The sequence below is a fragment of the Anser brachyrhynchus genome (genome assembly GCF_964034855.1).
Source record: "Anser brachyrhynchus genome assembly, chromosome: Z".
Taxonomy (NCBI): Eukaryota; Metazoa; Chordata; class Aves; order Anseriformes; family Anatidae; genus Anser; species Anser brachyrhynchus.
Window position 1 is genome coordinate 71,228,976 of NC_137697.1, and position 15,257 is coordinate 71,244,232.

Sequence of the window (15,257 nt, forward strand, 5' to 3'; positions counted from 1 at the left end):
CATGACCTGTTATCTTATTCCTGCCTTACACTCTGAGTTATACTAGAAAGAGGATTTCTCCATGCTGTGCACTGACTCTTCAGACCTTGGTGTGGATTTGCAGAGTACTTCTTGGTCATGAAACTTTATAACAGCATTTGAAGGCAGTAATGCAAACTGCCTTTTTTGTTTGTTTGTTTGTTTTGTTTTGTTTTGTAATCAGGAAATGTAGGTATTTTCTCACTTCATGTAAGCCTTATAAACCAGAAACAATATTATTTCAGGAAAAAAACACATAATGGTGAAAAGTCCAGTGAGTGGAAAGAATTATAATGATCACTTTTTATTTTTTTTCCCTTGTTTTTCTTCACCTGGGATATTGGAATATGTTTAGAGATCTTATGATGGTAGTCACATTCACGCTGTTTTTATCAGCAAGGACTGGATACTAGTATTCTCTCCTGTAAATACTAAGAACAGAAGGGCCAGAAAATAAGGAACAGATCTTAATAGGCAGACAGAGAAAATGACATGATTTGAAGAAAGAGATAGGAAATGGACACAAATTTGTCTAACAGGATGAGAGCACAGCAGCACACAGGCATTAGCAGTCCCTTCAGCTGTGCCAGAGCTGAGCTTCCATTGATTTTTTTTATTGTCACAAATATCTACTACACTGCAGTTCCTTTGCATGGAATGAACCATCCCATCAGTCTGGGTTCCAATGTCAACAAACAAAATTTCACTGAGTCCTAAGCGGGCTTCAATTCCAATACCAAAGGGGAGAGCTTTTTGTTGAAGCTGTGCTTTCTCAAAAAAAAAAACCTATATTCAGCAGCCCTTTGTTTCACAATACACAACAATAGAATAGGTTGTTCCTGGTTTTTCCCTTCACTTATTATACAGAGTCTATTTTTTTCTTAAAATGCATTTAATGATCCCAAGCTGTGAATGAAGAAATATAAATAGCAAGGAATGGTAGAAGGATTTTATTTTGTACTTAAAAGATGTTCACCCTTTAGAAGTGAATTTCCTAGAACTTAGCTGTGTAATTAAGTGAATTTATTAAGCAGAAAATGGGCTTCTCATACAGTAAATTATTTTATGTATTTCATTTTTTTTCCCTCTTCTGCACCGAGTTGAGTTGTACCAAACAGAATGTACAATTAAATATGATTTTTTGCTGAGAAAAATGCTAATTCTATTACCCTAATGAGTGGTTACAGTATTTTTCAAATAAACAAAATAGAAAGGCTTAAGTCTCTGCCCTCAACTGTTCAATAAATATATTTACTTATTTAACACCATGAGAAATACATCCACTTAAACCATATTTCTTCAGGTTTTTTTTTTTTTGACTCCTTTTTTTTTTTAATTTTCAAAATCTAGATCATTTATTTCCTCACCATGTACAAATTTCTTGCCAACACTCCCAACTCTCTGATTTATTAGCACTTTTTCAGTTGCTAAACTTCATATTGTTTCCCTCATTTCTGCTGGTGTCTTCTCTCCCTACATTACACATCATGACTGTGTCTCCTCTATAGGTTCTCCAAAGACTTATGAGACCCTATATTTTTGCACTTACCTGAAAACTCTTGTGCCTGGATACTGACTTGGAATAAGTTATGTGTTAGTCTCCATTAATGTTGTGTCTAAGCACTTTCTTTCTTTCTTCCCTCTTCCCTCTTTTTTTTTAATTTTTATTATTATTATTATTTTTCCAGTCCACATATACATGATTGAGTTACTGTTGCTCCTGCTCGTATTTGTAATTCCTCCAGTTTGTCTTTCTCTTATGGATGTACTTGTTACGCGTGTTTAGACCATCCAGAGATTTCACACTTATGTTGTGACAGTGTCTCTCTGAACATATAAATCCACACATTTTTTTATATATATATATTTTCTTAAAACAAACAAAGAAACAAAAACTTTAAAAACAAATGTTTTTGTTTCTATCTCTATAGACCCTGTCAGGATATTTTTCTATACCAGATGAAAAAAAGTGTAAAAATTTTTTTACCCCCAACTTTAATTCTTTTATTCCTTCAATGTGTAAAAAAACTGATACAAGCATTTTATCGTTCCCCCCAATTTAGCAATAAACTGGGGCCTTATAATCCTAAGAGCTCTTTTGCCCTCCTTGAAGGTAAATACCACTTTGTGTTCTTAGGAAATTCATTCCCCACATACGTCATCCAGATCTTTTTCAGATTTTGTTTCATTTTTGGATGCAAGAAGATTAAAAAAAAAAAAAAATTGTGTTTTAGTTTGAATTTTCTGCTTAAAAGCAACATTATACAAGTTAAATCAATTTGAAAAAATGAAATGTCAGAATTTCAAATTCTTTTTTTTCAGATTTGAAATGGCAGATTGCATTATTGATATTTTCTTACCACAGAGAAGAATTTCAAAAATTAAGTATTCTTTGAATACTAAACTCAAACATTTAGAAATCATTTACAAATTACACAAAAAAACTGAAAGTTCTGAGAGGAAAAACTAACAAATAGCTTGGAAATATATTTTTTACATATTAGTTTAAAAAGAACACTTAGAAAGCATTCAAAAGTGAGGAAAATAATTAACTGACATTTTGTTTTTTGAAATTAAACTTTCTAAATGGCAGCTAATGTCAATGTCAATATTTGAAAATCAAAACCAAAACCAAACACTATTTTATTTTTTAAATCCAATTTCCAATAATGGAAATTTTTCTGATCACATTTAGGGCTTGCAATTCTTTTGATCATTTACATTTTTGCTATATCTCATTTTTATAGTTATGCCTTGAAACCTTCCATCAGTGTTTATAGTTGCATTCCAAAAATGCTGATGAAGAAAAAAATGTAAAGGAATGTATGTTTATTTTACAATGTGCTTCATTTTATTTCTATCTTAATGTCTGTTTATTTTAAAGGCAAATTTTAAAGGAATCATTCAAGCATAACAAAACTTCACTTTCATTCAATATTTTCCAAGTTTAGTGCTTCAGAAATAGGAGATAATGATCTTTCAGCAAAGATGCTATAAATATTTAAATTAAGTCCTTCAATCTTTCATTCTGTTTTGCTGTGTGTGCATACTTTTTTTTTTTTCATCTACAGTCATTTCCAAACACAAAGAAATCAATAGTAATTTGAAGCAGTCTTTCTTGTTATGAAAGAAAGAGGGAGAAAAAGAAGTGTTTTTCCAACATCTTGGATTGTGAGAGAAACCATGAAAACTTTGTGCAGAGAACTTGTACAATGTAATTCATGGTGGTATAGCAGATATAGTTGCTACAACGTTAAGCTTATTCTTATATTTAAAAACAGATATCTAAATTCCTCCAGAAGGAAGAGTTTCTGTCTTCAAGAAGATGTTAATCAGAAGATTGCCCTTATTAACTTAGGGATTCTTGGGAAAAATTTCCTTGATTAAAAATTACTGAAAGTATTTTTTCACAGCTTTAATACTGGACAAATATTTCAAAACTTATTCTCTGAAATATTTAAGAGACCCTAGTATCTTAAGAGAAACCTAGTATCCATGAGACTTGAGTACTCATCTGGTTATTTGCTGGTCTTCTATTGAAAGCCTGTCTGCAAAACGGGAGGCGTGAGAACAAAGTATTTAATGCTAGCATAAGGTGTTTTTTTTTGTTTTTTTTTTTTTTTTTTTTTTTTTTTTCTTTCTGTGTCAAATAATAACTACAGAGACTTAAGAAACCTAACAAGGGGGAAAAAAGTTTTTGGCAATTTTTATAAATTTTAGTTAACACCCTTAATTTTTCCAATACCATCATTACTGACACTGCTGGAAATGCAATTGGTCTGTTTAGTTTGGGTCCTTACTCTGAAGACATTGGAACATCAGGTGTACCCTCACTGCTGAGCACGTTACTAGGAGTGTAACATCTGAGTTTAACTGCAGAAATTACACAGAGACCCCATGAATAGGTTTGGAATCTGTGGAAGCACAGGTATTACCCAGAATGTCATGGAAATGTGAAATCTTTTTTTTTTTTTTTTTTTTAAACATGATATGATGGGCAATGATTTATAGTATACTGAATTTTAGTTTCTCTTTTTTTTTTTTTTTCCCCTACACATCTCAGATGGACTGTTAGTTTAAGCTAAAAAATGTTTTCTTAACACTTTAATTCCTCTGAGGAACAAAAAGCAAAGGGATGTGGCATGTGTTTAAAGACTTGTTTAACTTGATTATCTCTAAAGAAATAGGAGCGTGGAAGAAATACAGGCTAAACTCTGAGCCAACACTGCAGTCAATGAAGCTTAAAAATTACTTTGCACATGAAAATGGAAATCTATGCAAACAGAACAAAATATACATTTGTAATATTACATACACACACAGGCCCAGAGTTAAAAAGCTATAACTGTCTTGACAAAGTGCTTGTTTTCCATAAGTCCTGTTCTTACTTAAGAGGAAATTCTGGATTTCATAGCAGCTGGTACGTTTTGGAAACTGCACTAGCTGCTTTTGTGAACCATAGAAATTAAGTTATGAGCACATAGGTCATAACATCACAAAGATCATCTCATGTTTGCTATCTTCTCAGCTGTTCATGTATTTTCAGTTTAAAAGGCCCGGCTAATTAAAATTAATATTGAGTATGTCTCTTGGGATATTGGAAAATGCTATTCTTAAGCATTTTGGAAGTGTATTTTTATAAATAATGAAACAGATGAAACATATATGTTTTATAATTTTAAATCTCACACTGACCTCATCCAACTGACCCAATTTTAAGTTAAAAACAAATTCATTTGGCCAGATAGATGAGGTTTTGAGGGCAGTGTCTTCTACAAATTTAGCTGCAGTTTTGCTGTGGAGCCAGTGTTTTGTTCCATTATGTGTCACCATTATGAAGTCTAGAGTGACATCAGCACATTTACTTAGTGTTTTTTATGTCTGCAGATGGCTGGGCTAGCAATAAGATACATGATTAATAACATTAAAACACAGCTTTTGAGTAGGTTTTCATTCTAGGCATCCACCTGTTAACTAGTCTAGATTTAAATTGGTTTAAATATTGATTCAAGAAAGGTAGGACTGAAAATGACACTCCTCATATATTTCTATTTTGCTTTTGCTATGTCAGATAAAACTTGGTAACTCAAAAGGACATTGCAATAGAAGCTTGCAATTCTGAATTGCAAGGAATTCTGCAATTCCTTAAGGAAGAGACACCATCCAAAGGGACTTGGACAAGCTGGAGAAGTGGACCCATGTGAACTGAATTAGATTCAACAAGTCTACACCTGGGTAGGGCCAATCCCAGACATGAGGACAGACTGGGAGAAGAACTGATTGAAAGCAGCCCTGCAGAGAAAGACTTGGGAGTTCCAGTGGATGAAAAGCTCAACATGAGCCAGCAGCATGCACTTGCAGCCCAGAAGGCCAACTGCACCCTGGGCTGCATCAACACAGGAGTGGCCAGCTGGGCAAGGGAGGTGATTGTTGCCCTTGTGAGGCCCTACTTGGAATACTGTGTCCAGGTCTTGGGCACCCAGCACAAGAAGAATGTGTCTGTTAGAGTGGGTCCAGAGGAGGGCCGCAAAGATGATCAAGGGGCTGGAGCACCTCTCCTATGAAGAAAGGCTGAAAGAGCTGGGGATGTTCAGCCTAAAGAAGAGAAGGCTCCAGGGTGACCTCATTGCAGCTTTTCAATACTTAAAGGGGACTTATAAAAAAGATGGAGAGTGACTTTTTCCTCAGTCGGATAATGACAGGACAAGGGGAAACGGTTTTAAACTAAAAGAGGTGAGATTTAGATTAGAGGTTAGGAGGAAATTCATTCAGAGGCACTGGAACTGGTTGTCCAGAGAAGTTGTGGATGCCTCATCCCTGTAGGTGTTCAAGACCAGTTTGGTTGAGGCCCTGGGCAACTTGATCCAGTGGGTGGCATGCCTGTCCATGGCAGGGGGGTTGGAATTAAGTGATCTTTGAGGTCCCTTCCAACCCAAGTCATTCTGTAATTACATTCTATGAACAAGAAGCAAGTGCCTGAAAAGTAACCTCTGCCATGTTACATTTTTAACAACAGGACATTTGAAAATGCTCCTCTCTGCAATACACAAGCATGCAACACATAATCAACAGTGTATGAAAGAGGGGGGTGAATACCTACATTTTCCAGTGAAATTTATTACATTACTCTGACATTCTTTTCTGATCTGTTTCCAAAGAAATTCTACATCCAAACTGTTCATTACCCATAGAGGTGCTTCAAGAAACAGAGAAAAAAAAAATTAGGACCCCCAAATCTGTATTTTGTTCTTTCATATTTGTAACTTTTTTTAAAGTAAGATTTGGTGATTTCTACATGAAAATAACACTTCAAATAAAATCTCAGGGTTTTAACTATGAGATATCAAAGGGATTTTGAATGTATTTATTTATTTATTTATTTTCAGTCAAAACTCATCTGTCTCTTTTTTTAATCTTTCTCTCTCTCTTTTTTTTTTCTTTTTCTTTCTTTTCCTTTCTTTTTTTTCTTTTTTTTTTTTTTTCTTTTTCTGGTAGTAAAGTTCCCCTTACCATTTTACATTACCCCTTCTCTCTCAGATATCAAGTAGTTCTTCACAGGATCATCCTTGTTGTCCTCTGTGAAGTTAAAATCATAATCCACATGCTAAAAATTATTCTTCAGAGTTATCCTGAGACAACAAGCCTTCTCTACTGGAAAACTATCTTAAGAGATATTACTAAGATCCACAATTATCTTAAATTTAAATGCTAAGAGATATCTGAATATTCTTTTCATGTCTTCCAATACCAGTTTAGGAAAATTCAGTAAGATTTCACTTTGGAAGTGGAAGTTTGGGAGTTTGGGAGTTTGAACTGTATTAAATAATTTCCTGAACATTAATTGTTGGTTGATGTTGAAAACAGTATACTGCACTGGGTAGAGCTGTGGATGACCCACTCCAGAAGTCTTTATGTATGAGCTCTTATGTAAGAGCTTACATACCTTATTTATTGTTGCAGATGATCATGGAGGCACTAAATGAAAAGTTGTAATTTTTCAAGCTACATTCTTTATTTCATCATTACTTTCAAAGATGAGGCATACATTTTTGCTAATTAATATAAACACATACCAATGAAATACTTTAAATTAATGCTGCTTTTTTTCAGTATTTATTACACCCTAAGCCTGAAGGAGTTATTGTTTCCTTAATAGATTGCATCTGGAACATCTGACACCATAACTCATTTTATTGCTCTCCAACAGGTGCAAATAGAAACTTTCTAATTAATACACACCTACTGCACTTTTTAGTTGGGTGAATTCATATTGATTAAACACATGTACAATTCTGTTCCACGTTGAATGGGTAAAAAGAGTGGCTCTCAAAGGTATACATGTATTGGCGTATCCTTCCTGTATTACAATGCGTCTGAAAGAAGACTACTAATGGGAAAAAATATATATATTGTCTTTACCTTTACACTATGCTAGTTGAGTCATCAGTAGTGACTTAGGGGAGTGACTATATGAATACACTTGATTAACTTTGTTAGTCACTAGTGAATTTTCTGCTTTACACATCATTTTACACATGCACCACCACAGCAGACATAAATATTGTCTTTCTGTAAGAGGGAAAATTGTAGTTCCATATCTCAAAGTTATTGACTACTGTTGACTACCATGAATCAGTTCTAAAAGTATCATTAATAAAATACATCCATTTCACTCAAGGCTATCACATTCATGAAGCAAATTTTTGAAAGGAATTTACTACTGCGAGTCTTGCAGAAGATGTTGCACTCCTGGAGTCGGTGATCTTGGACAACCCATTTTGGCTCTACTGTGGCTCTTACTGAGGGCTTGAGAAGCCTGTAGGTTATTGATGTAATCTGTAATTTATGATACATTTTAGGGAAGAGGTAAACTGTATGTGGATGTAGGGGTGCAATGCACTTTTCCTGACAGGAGGCTGTGGCAGGTTTAGGAGTTGGTGATCTGCCTGTCAGTTAACCTGAACATGCACAGGCCTGTGCTGGGCTGGTCCAATTTCCCATCTGCAGAACAAACTCACCTCCTCACTGTTACAGAGAAGCGACCAGGCAGCTCCTACTTGGTACCAGCAGTTACGACACCAACATGACCTCGCCTTTTTCTGAGAGTCCAGCAAGAATTTCTCATGGGAACATCTTTTAGGAAGAGAGCTGTTTTCTTGTACAGAAATTCTGCATTAGATTGAATGACCAAACAAGAGAACTTCCCTCTATGGACAGGACTTCACCTGTTCTGGGCAGTGCACCATGGGAAAATCCACGCAGATTCTATCAATGCAGCATGAGTGCAGGCTGCCAAGTTCCTGAAGGGATGCAAGATTTACTGTCCACCTATATTTTGACTACTATGCTGTCTTATTAAAACACTTACCTTATTAAGCCATCTGCTGTTGCACCTTCCTTACTGAGATTTGGAAGAAGCTCTGCTACCAAGCCCTTGCCACATAAACACAATACAGAAAAACGTATCATTTCTTTCTGTGCTTACAAAGTCACAGGCATGTTGATTGGTGAAGCAATACTATCTGAGTACACTGTTGCTTAATTAAAAGACGTCATTAACAGACCATCAAGTCTGAAGAAGGTGGCAGGCAAATGCCAATGGATCTCTGAGGTTCTGAACCTAAATCACCTTTTCCAGTGTCCTTCTGTGGGCCAGCACTGTGCTGCTGCTCATGGTTAGCTGACATGAGGCCTTTGATTCAAGGAGGTGTTAGTCTAAGCATAATAGAGGGACATGACATCAAAGTGTTAAACAATAGCCAAGAGATACAAAGAAACAAGAAAACTAAATTAGCCATTGTAAATAAGATTGCCCATGACTACAGGCTGCTGTATGAGTGGTGTTTCTGGAGGGATCCTGTTGCAAGCTGTGCCAAGGGTATAGTCCATAATTTAAAGCTGTGACTGCAGAATTATAGCAACTGAAAATGAAAAGATAGTCCTGGCATTAGAAGTCAGAGTTTACTTGCAACGGATGCAAAGGATATAAATAAAAAGAATAACCATTCATATTACATGGTGATGTGTAAATTTTCAGGTAGTTTTAAAAGGTTATTTAAGAGTAAAAGAAAGAGTAATGAAATAACATTGCCACTAATTTCCCCTCAATATTAAAATTTTAAAATTCAAATGATAGCATTGTAACTCTTTTATTTCTGATGAACAGAGGTTAGTCTTTTTTGAAATCACTATCACCTCATAATGGAAGAAGCACCAGGTCAAAATTGGCAGTGAAGAAAGTTATTATTCAGCTTCTCAGTATTTTGAATTTAATAGCAAGGTTTATAGTAACTGCAGCACCCTTTGGATTAAAGCACCGGGATGGAAACAAAGCTGCTTTAACTTGATAGACCTTGTTCCAGTCAAATGAATTTACAACATACACCATAGAAAGCAAAGGCTATATCCTGCAGATATGGAAATTCTGTCTTTGGAGGATTATCTCTAACCACCTGAGCTATACTTTAGAAGGAACAATTTGGATTTTACACTGTCTCAATTATTCACAAAACAGAGATTAAAATTCTAGAATAATATTCTTTCTCAGATTTAAACCTGTTTTACCTAAAGACTTATTCCAAAGTCTGCTGAACCCCTTGGAAAGATTGCGGGGTTTAGTGCAAATTTCTGAGTTCTGGAAATTATTTGTGTATTCCAACAGGATGCTTAGGAACACTACAGGGCCTTTTCTCATTTTCTTCTTTTGTAATAAAGCATTTCAACATGAAACATTTTACTTGTTCTTAACAATGAATCTGATTAACGTGCTACTTTTCCTTGATCTTTTTTGAAATAAGTTGGAAAGGAGGCATGCTGAACACAGACTTCATGTGTGTCACCTTAACTGTGCAAGGACACTCTGAAGATGGCCATTCTGAACTGAGAAGCCAAAGGCAGTATTGCTTTTTCAGGGGTGCAAACACAGCCTATGTTGTGCTGTGCTGTGGACTAAGTGTTTTCCTCCTATCACCTTCAAGGGGAACAAGACTCCATTTCAGGGGGATGCATCAGGAGCCATTCCCAGAAGCTACAACAAAGATAACTATGTTTTAGATTGTTTTATTTTCTCAAAGTTTATGTATGATACAGAGAAACAGAGCATAACGGGCTTGAATGTTCCTTTGCAGCACATTTAAAAGTAGATGGTGGGAGGATATGTAAATAAAATCTCATTGTAATGGTATATATAGAAATTCATTTTAGAAAAATATACATGTATATATATATAGCTGTTTCTTCCCAAGAAGCTTGAGAAGAAAATATAAAACCAGATTATTTTTATTTTTTATTTTGAATTCTTGATTTTGTACAAAAATAAAAAAAAAAAAAGAGAAAAATAATGCTACATGCTATTTCAAATTGTGAGAATTGTGTTTCTTTGTAAATAGAATTGAAATTTTCTTGAGCACTCTGAAGTTCTTTGAATTGAAGGGAGTACTGAAGATTCAGGTGAGATTACAATTGTCCTAAATGTCTCTGAAAAAAACAACTAATGACAGCATTGAACTATCTCTTTAAAACTCTCCCTGTAAGCACCCATATGGCACTATCAATAAAGGATGCTACTAAAAAATCTGTTGCAGCCACTATGGGTCTCGCAGGAAGGCAGCAAACTCTTCCTGTGGGAAACATTTCTCATGGAAGAGCACTCCTTGGCTTCAGATCTAGGCTTTTAGGCTGCTGGCCAGAAATGCTTCAAATACTATAGCATTCAATTTGCCAATTTAATGTCTTTAGGAGGCAAAGAGACACCCATCATATATACTTAGGATCTTAGATACGCTGTGCGTAACATGCTCAGAATCACATGTAGGAGTTGTTAAAATTTTGCCATATAGGCTAAGAAAAGGGATCAACAGATTCTTTTTGGTTCTCATTAAATGTTGCTTTCCTCTTTCTTTAATTTCACTGCTATGTTTGAAGAATGTGTGAAGAATCGTGAAATTCTGTTCAATTCAATTCAGTTCAATTCAATCCAATTCAATGTTTTCAGCATTTATCTCCATTGTTTATCTCCTGTATTCAATGCTAAAAAAGTATATATTTTTCCTTCTACGAACTTACAGCTGTCCCACGTTGCTGTTGCTTTATTAGGATGTATTGCAAATGCAAATTTAAGAAGATGTCAGTTATAAAGCCTTGTGTATTTAATACTTTGCTTTTCCAAAATAAATGGGGGTTGCCATTTATTTTAAAGGTTAAAAAAAAAAAAAAAAAAAAAAAAAGTACCAAAAAAGCACTGAGTTTGCCAGAGATCAAGAAGCATTTGGACAATGCTCTCAGACACACGGTCTGATTTTTTGGGTGGTCCTTTCAGGACCCAGGAGTTGGACTCGATGATCCTTGTGGGTCACTTCCAACTCAGATATTCTATGATTCAATTTAGGCTTTTTACATAGACTTGTATTTCCTTAAATCTTAAGAACTCTTTTTTTTTTTTTTTAACCTTTTTACTATATTTTTAAAACACATATGTCTTTTTAAATTTTAAACTAACATAAAGTGACAAAGACTTAAGTGCTATAAAATCCCAGAGAGTCATCAGGAAAAAATGAAGGAGATATATCTCTCTCTCTACAAGGACAGCATTCACTTCTAAGGAATTTTTAAGTAAATCTTTTGTCAGATGTGTAGGCATCTTACAAGGTATTATCATTTGGAGAAATAAGGGTCCAGAAGACAGCAAACAGTAAGGGCAGACACTTAAAAATGCCAGTAAGGAAAACAGAAGATGTTTGAGATGGTTAAAAGAAAACCTGCAAGAAGATTTGCCCAGGGAATTGGTTGAGTCACCATCCCTGGAAGTCTTTAAGAGACGTTTAGATGTAGAGCTTAGTGATATGGTTTAGTGGAGGACTTGTTAGTGTTAGGTCAGAGGTTGGACCAGGTGATCTTGCAAGTCTCTTCCAACCTAGACGATTCTGTGATTCTGTGATTCTGTGAAGATCCTGGAGCTAAAATCTACTGTTTCTTCTGGCCATAGTTTATGGCTGTTTTTTGACTACTCTCTGCTGGGTTCACTCTGCAAATTTAGCTTGGCACAGTCTCAGTCCTGAAAAAGTCCCAAAAAAGGCATGATGTCATGCATGAAGAGCCTGAAGGATTCAAGGATTCAGCTTTGTTTGGTCTCTCAAGATACAATCCCCAAAATTTAAGTAGAGAAGTAAATGACTTTTTTAGATAAGTAAATAGATAAATGATTTTTTTTTATTTTATTTTTTTATTTTTTTTTACATTGCCTGGAAACTGTTCTCTTCATTCACTCTGGTGCCATTAATAGAGATCATACCTTCTTGCTTCAGATGGAACCCCCTGGGCATCAGCAGGGGGAAGTGGGAAGGTATTTCTCTAGGCAAGGAGCATGGACAGGTATGTAAGCAACCTGCTTTTATTCATATAGAGGCCCAGCTTCTCTATTTTTAACAGTACAATTACTTTTTCTAACATATTGAATTTTTTTTTTTTTTGAGGTGGGGGAGGGAGAGGGTTTCTGGTTGATAGGTTGGTTGGTTGGCTTTGGGTGTTTCTTTTTGGGGTGGGGTGGGGTGGGGTGGGTAGGGAGTGGAGGGGAAGGCTTGCATATATCAAATGTTCTGTACATTTTTTTCTTCTGGCCCTAATTCATCCAGTATCATCTAACAGTTTGTGGTGCATAAAATTGGTATTGCCTGCCATAATGGACAGCACATTCATAGTATGCTTTGTGTGACTACCCAAATCACTGGGGATGGTAAATTGAAAATCAAGAATCACATCGTTGAGTTGAGCTATGTATTTATCTTTTACAGGAATTAATTCATGCCATCTTTAATACTGAATGTTGAATATTCACAAATGATGCTTAAGCAGAAAGATTTTTTTGTACTTTACATGAATATGATATTTTTAGCTTTTCCCTGAAAGGTTTTAGTAGTGCTATACTCTATCTTGAATAAAACTCCACAAGAAAAACAAAACCTGCATGTATTCAGCATTCATAACAGTAAGAGAACAGGCATAAGAAACATGAGTCATAATAACTACTTGCTGTACATGATAGAGAAATTTAATTCAGATAAAACAGCTAAAAAGATACTGCAGAGTTTTAAGCTTCTAATTAATAGCATTAAAATATATGAGTTTTAGTTAAAGAATAATTTTAGATTCACATATTTCTTCAGTTTAAAAAGAACTGAACTCTGTGCCAGGAAAGCTTTTGAAGGTCTTGTGTGAGGGATAGAACTGCACAGGATTCTCCCGGGAATTAGAAATGGAATACAGAGTCCCTGTTTCAGTCTCAGGCCATACAGATGACCTGGATAAGTTCCTATCTTGTCATGTATAAAGCAGGTGTTTTATTATTCTAGTGAAATAAATAAATACATTCAGCTCTGTAATATCTTGTGAGATTTTGATACAGTAACATATTTTTGGATGTCTGTGGAGCACTGGTAAGCTGAAGGTAAGACATGCTTCAAATCACCAACATGAGGAAAGCTGCCCAGTTTGATAGATGTCACTGAATTAAAACTTTGCTCAAATAAGAGATGTGAACACACAGGTGGACAATGCATTTACCCACCTAAGTAGAAAGGTGTGACTCTCAGCTCTTTGCAGGTGGACCACTCTCCCCAAATTTCCATTATCCGATGGGCAGCAATCAAGAAGCTTCCCCCTCTGTAAATAATTCATGGACTTTTCAAAGAGAACATGGCATAAATCAAACAGAGCAGAAGATGGAGGGGAAAGAATTACTTTTGTACACATCTAAACAAAAAAATTTCCTTTTTTTTTTTTTTTTCTCCTGGGGAAAGGAAGGGAAAATGTAATTAAAAGAGCTAGAAGTGAGCTCTCTGCTTCCACTTTGTCATGCACTGTGTGGAAAAATAGAGACAATGTCAGCAAAATACAAATTTTGGAGGAGAGAATGATGCAGACATTGTCTTAGAGATACTTAGGAATTTCAGGAACAACAAAATGTTTCATGTACTCATCATTTCTTACAAAACTTCTTTCCAGGCCCTTTAACCCCATTATAGATTTAGGAGCAGCAGGTTCTGTTTTGAAGATAATTCTCCCAGATAATTGTGGGATGCTGCTCTTACAACTTTTTTTCTTTGACGATCCCAAAGATCTGTTTGAGGGAAGGCGCAAAGAGAAAAAATAAATAAAATGACAATTAAGCTTTTTATCTGACAAAAAAATTAGCTGTAAAAGAAAGATGTTGATATTTTTAAGATGTAAAGCTTCCACAGAAACACTTACCTTAAGAAACTGCCATTGTTGACAGAAAACTTCACTGTTATGGGCCCAGCAAAGCTTAGGAAAACAAAACAAAACAAAAACAAAAACAAACAAACAAACAAACAAACAAACAAACAAATATTTAAATTCAGAGTTCTGTGTTCATTTCTCTGCTTAACAAATAGCCCTGCATGTGACCATGTGTGAAACAGCAGGGCTATTCAGTTAAGCAATCAAGGTTTTTGCACTGGTATCTGCACTTTTACTACGAATTAAATATTGAGCCAAATCTTTGGCAACACCTTAGGTTTGAATTCTATTTCAGGACAGAAAATTGCAAGCCTTGAAGAGAAGTTTGAAATATATAATTAAAAAAGTGCGGAATGTACATATACTTTAAAATGGCTGTACCTTCCACTTAACAAACTTGGTTTTCCAGAAATGAAAATTCCTGGTAACACTTACTATTTCTGATTTACATTTCAGTGTTTGTCTCAGGCCTGTTTTTGGTAATATTAAACATTAGTGATTCTCATTATTTTAATTGATCTACTCACTCACTAATATATATTTTAAACACAATACCTCTACTCACTACTGCATTTGATTTTCATTTGTTCATTTTTAATCCTCTTCTTTGCCATGATTTCACTTTACCCTGCTGAAAGTGAAGGTTATTCTTTGGTGCTGAAATTACTTTCATAAATCTAAACAAAGTTAACATTTTCTTGAATGTACTGACATTTATTCTGTAGCTCTAGGAACGCATGCTCTTATGTCAGGGGCAAATCTTGTTTCCAAGCCAAATGGTAGTTAATTGTAGATAACTGTAGTTAAGACTGGAGTTATTATTGCTTCATCCAAGCAATGCAAAAACTAAATTGAGATGTTTATGTGCACTTGCATGCCACTGTTTTTGAGAGAAAGGGATGTACATTGCTCATGCTTCCAATAGTTAAAATATATTGAAGGAAGAAGAAAGCCTCATGAAGCAAGATGTGTTCCAACAGCTGTGT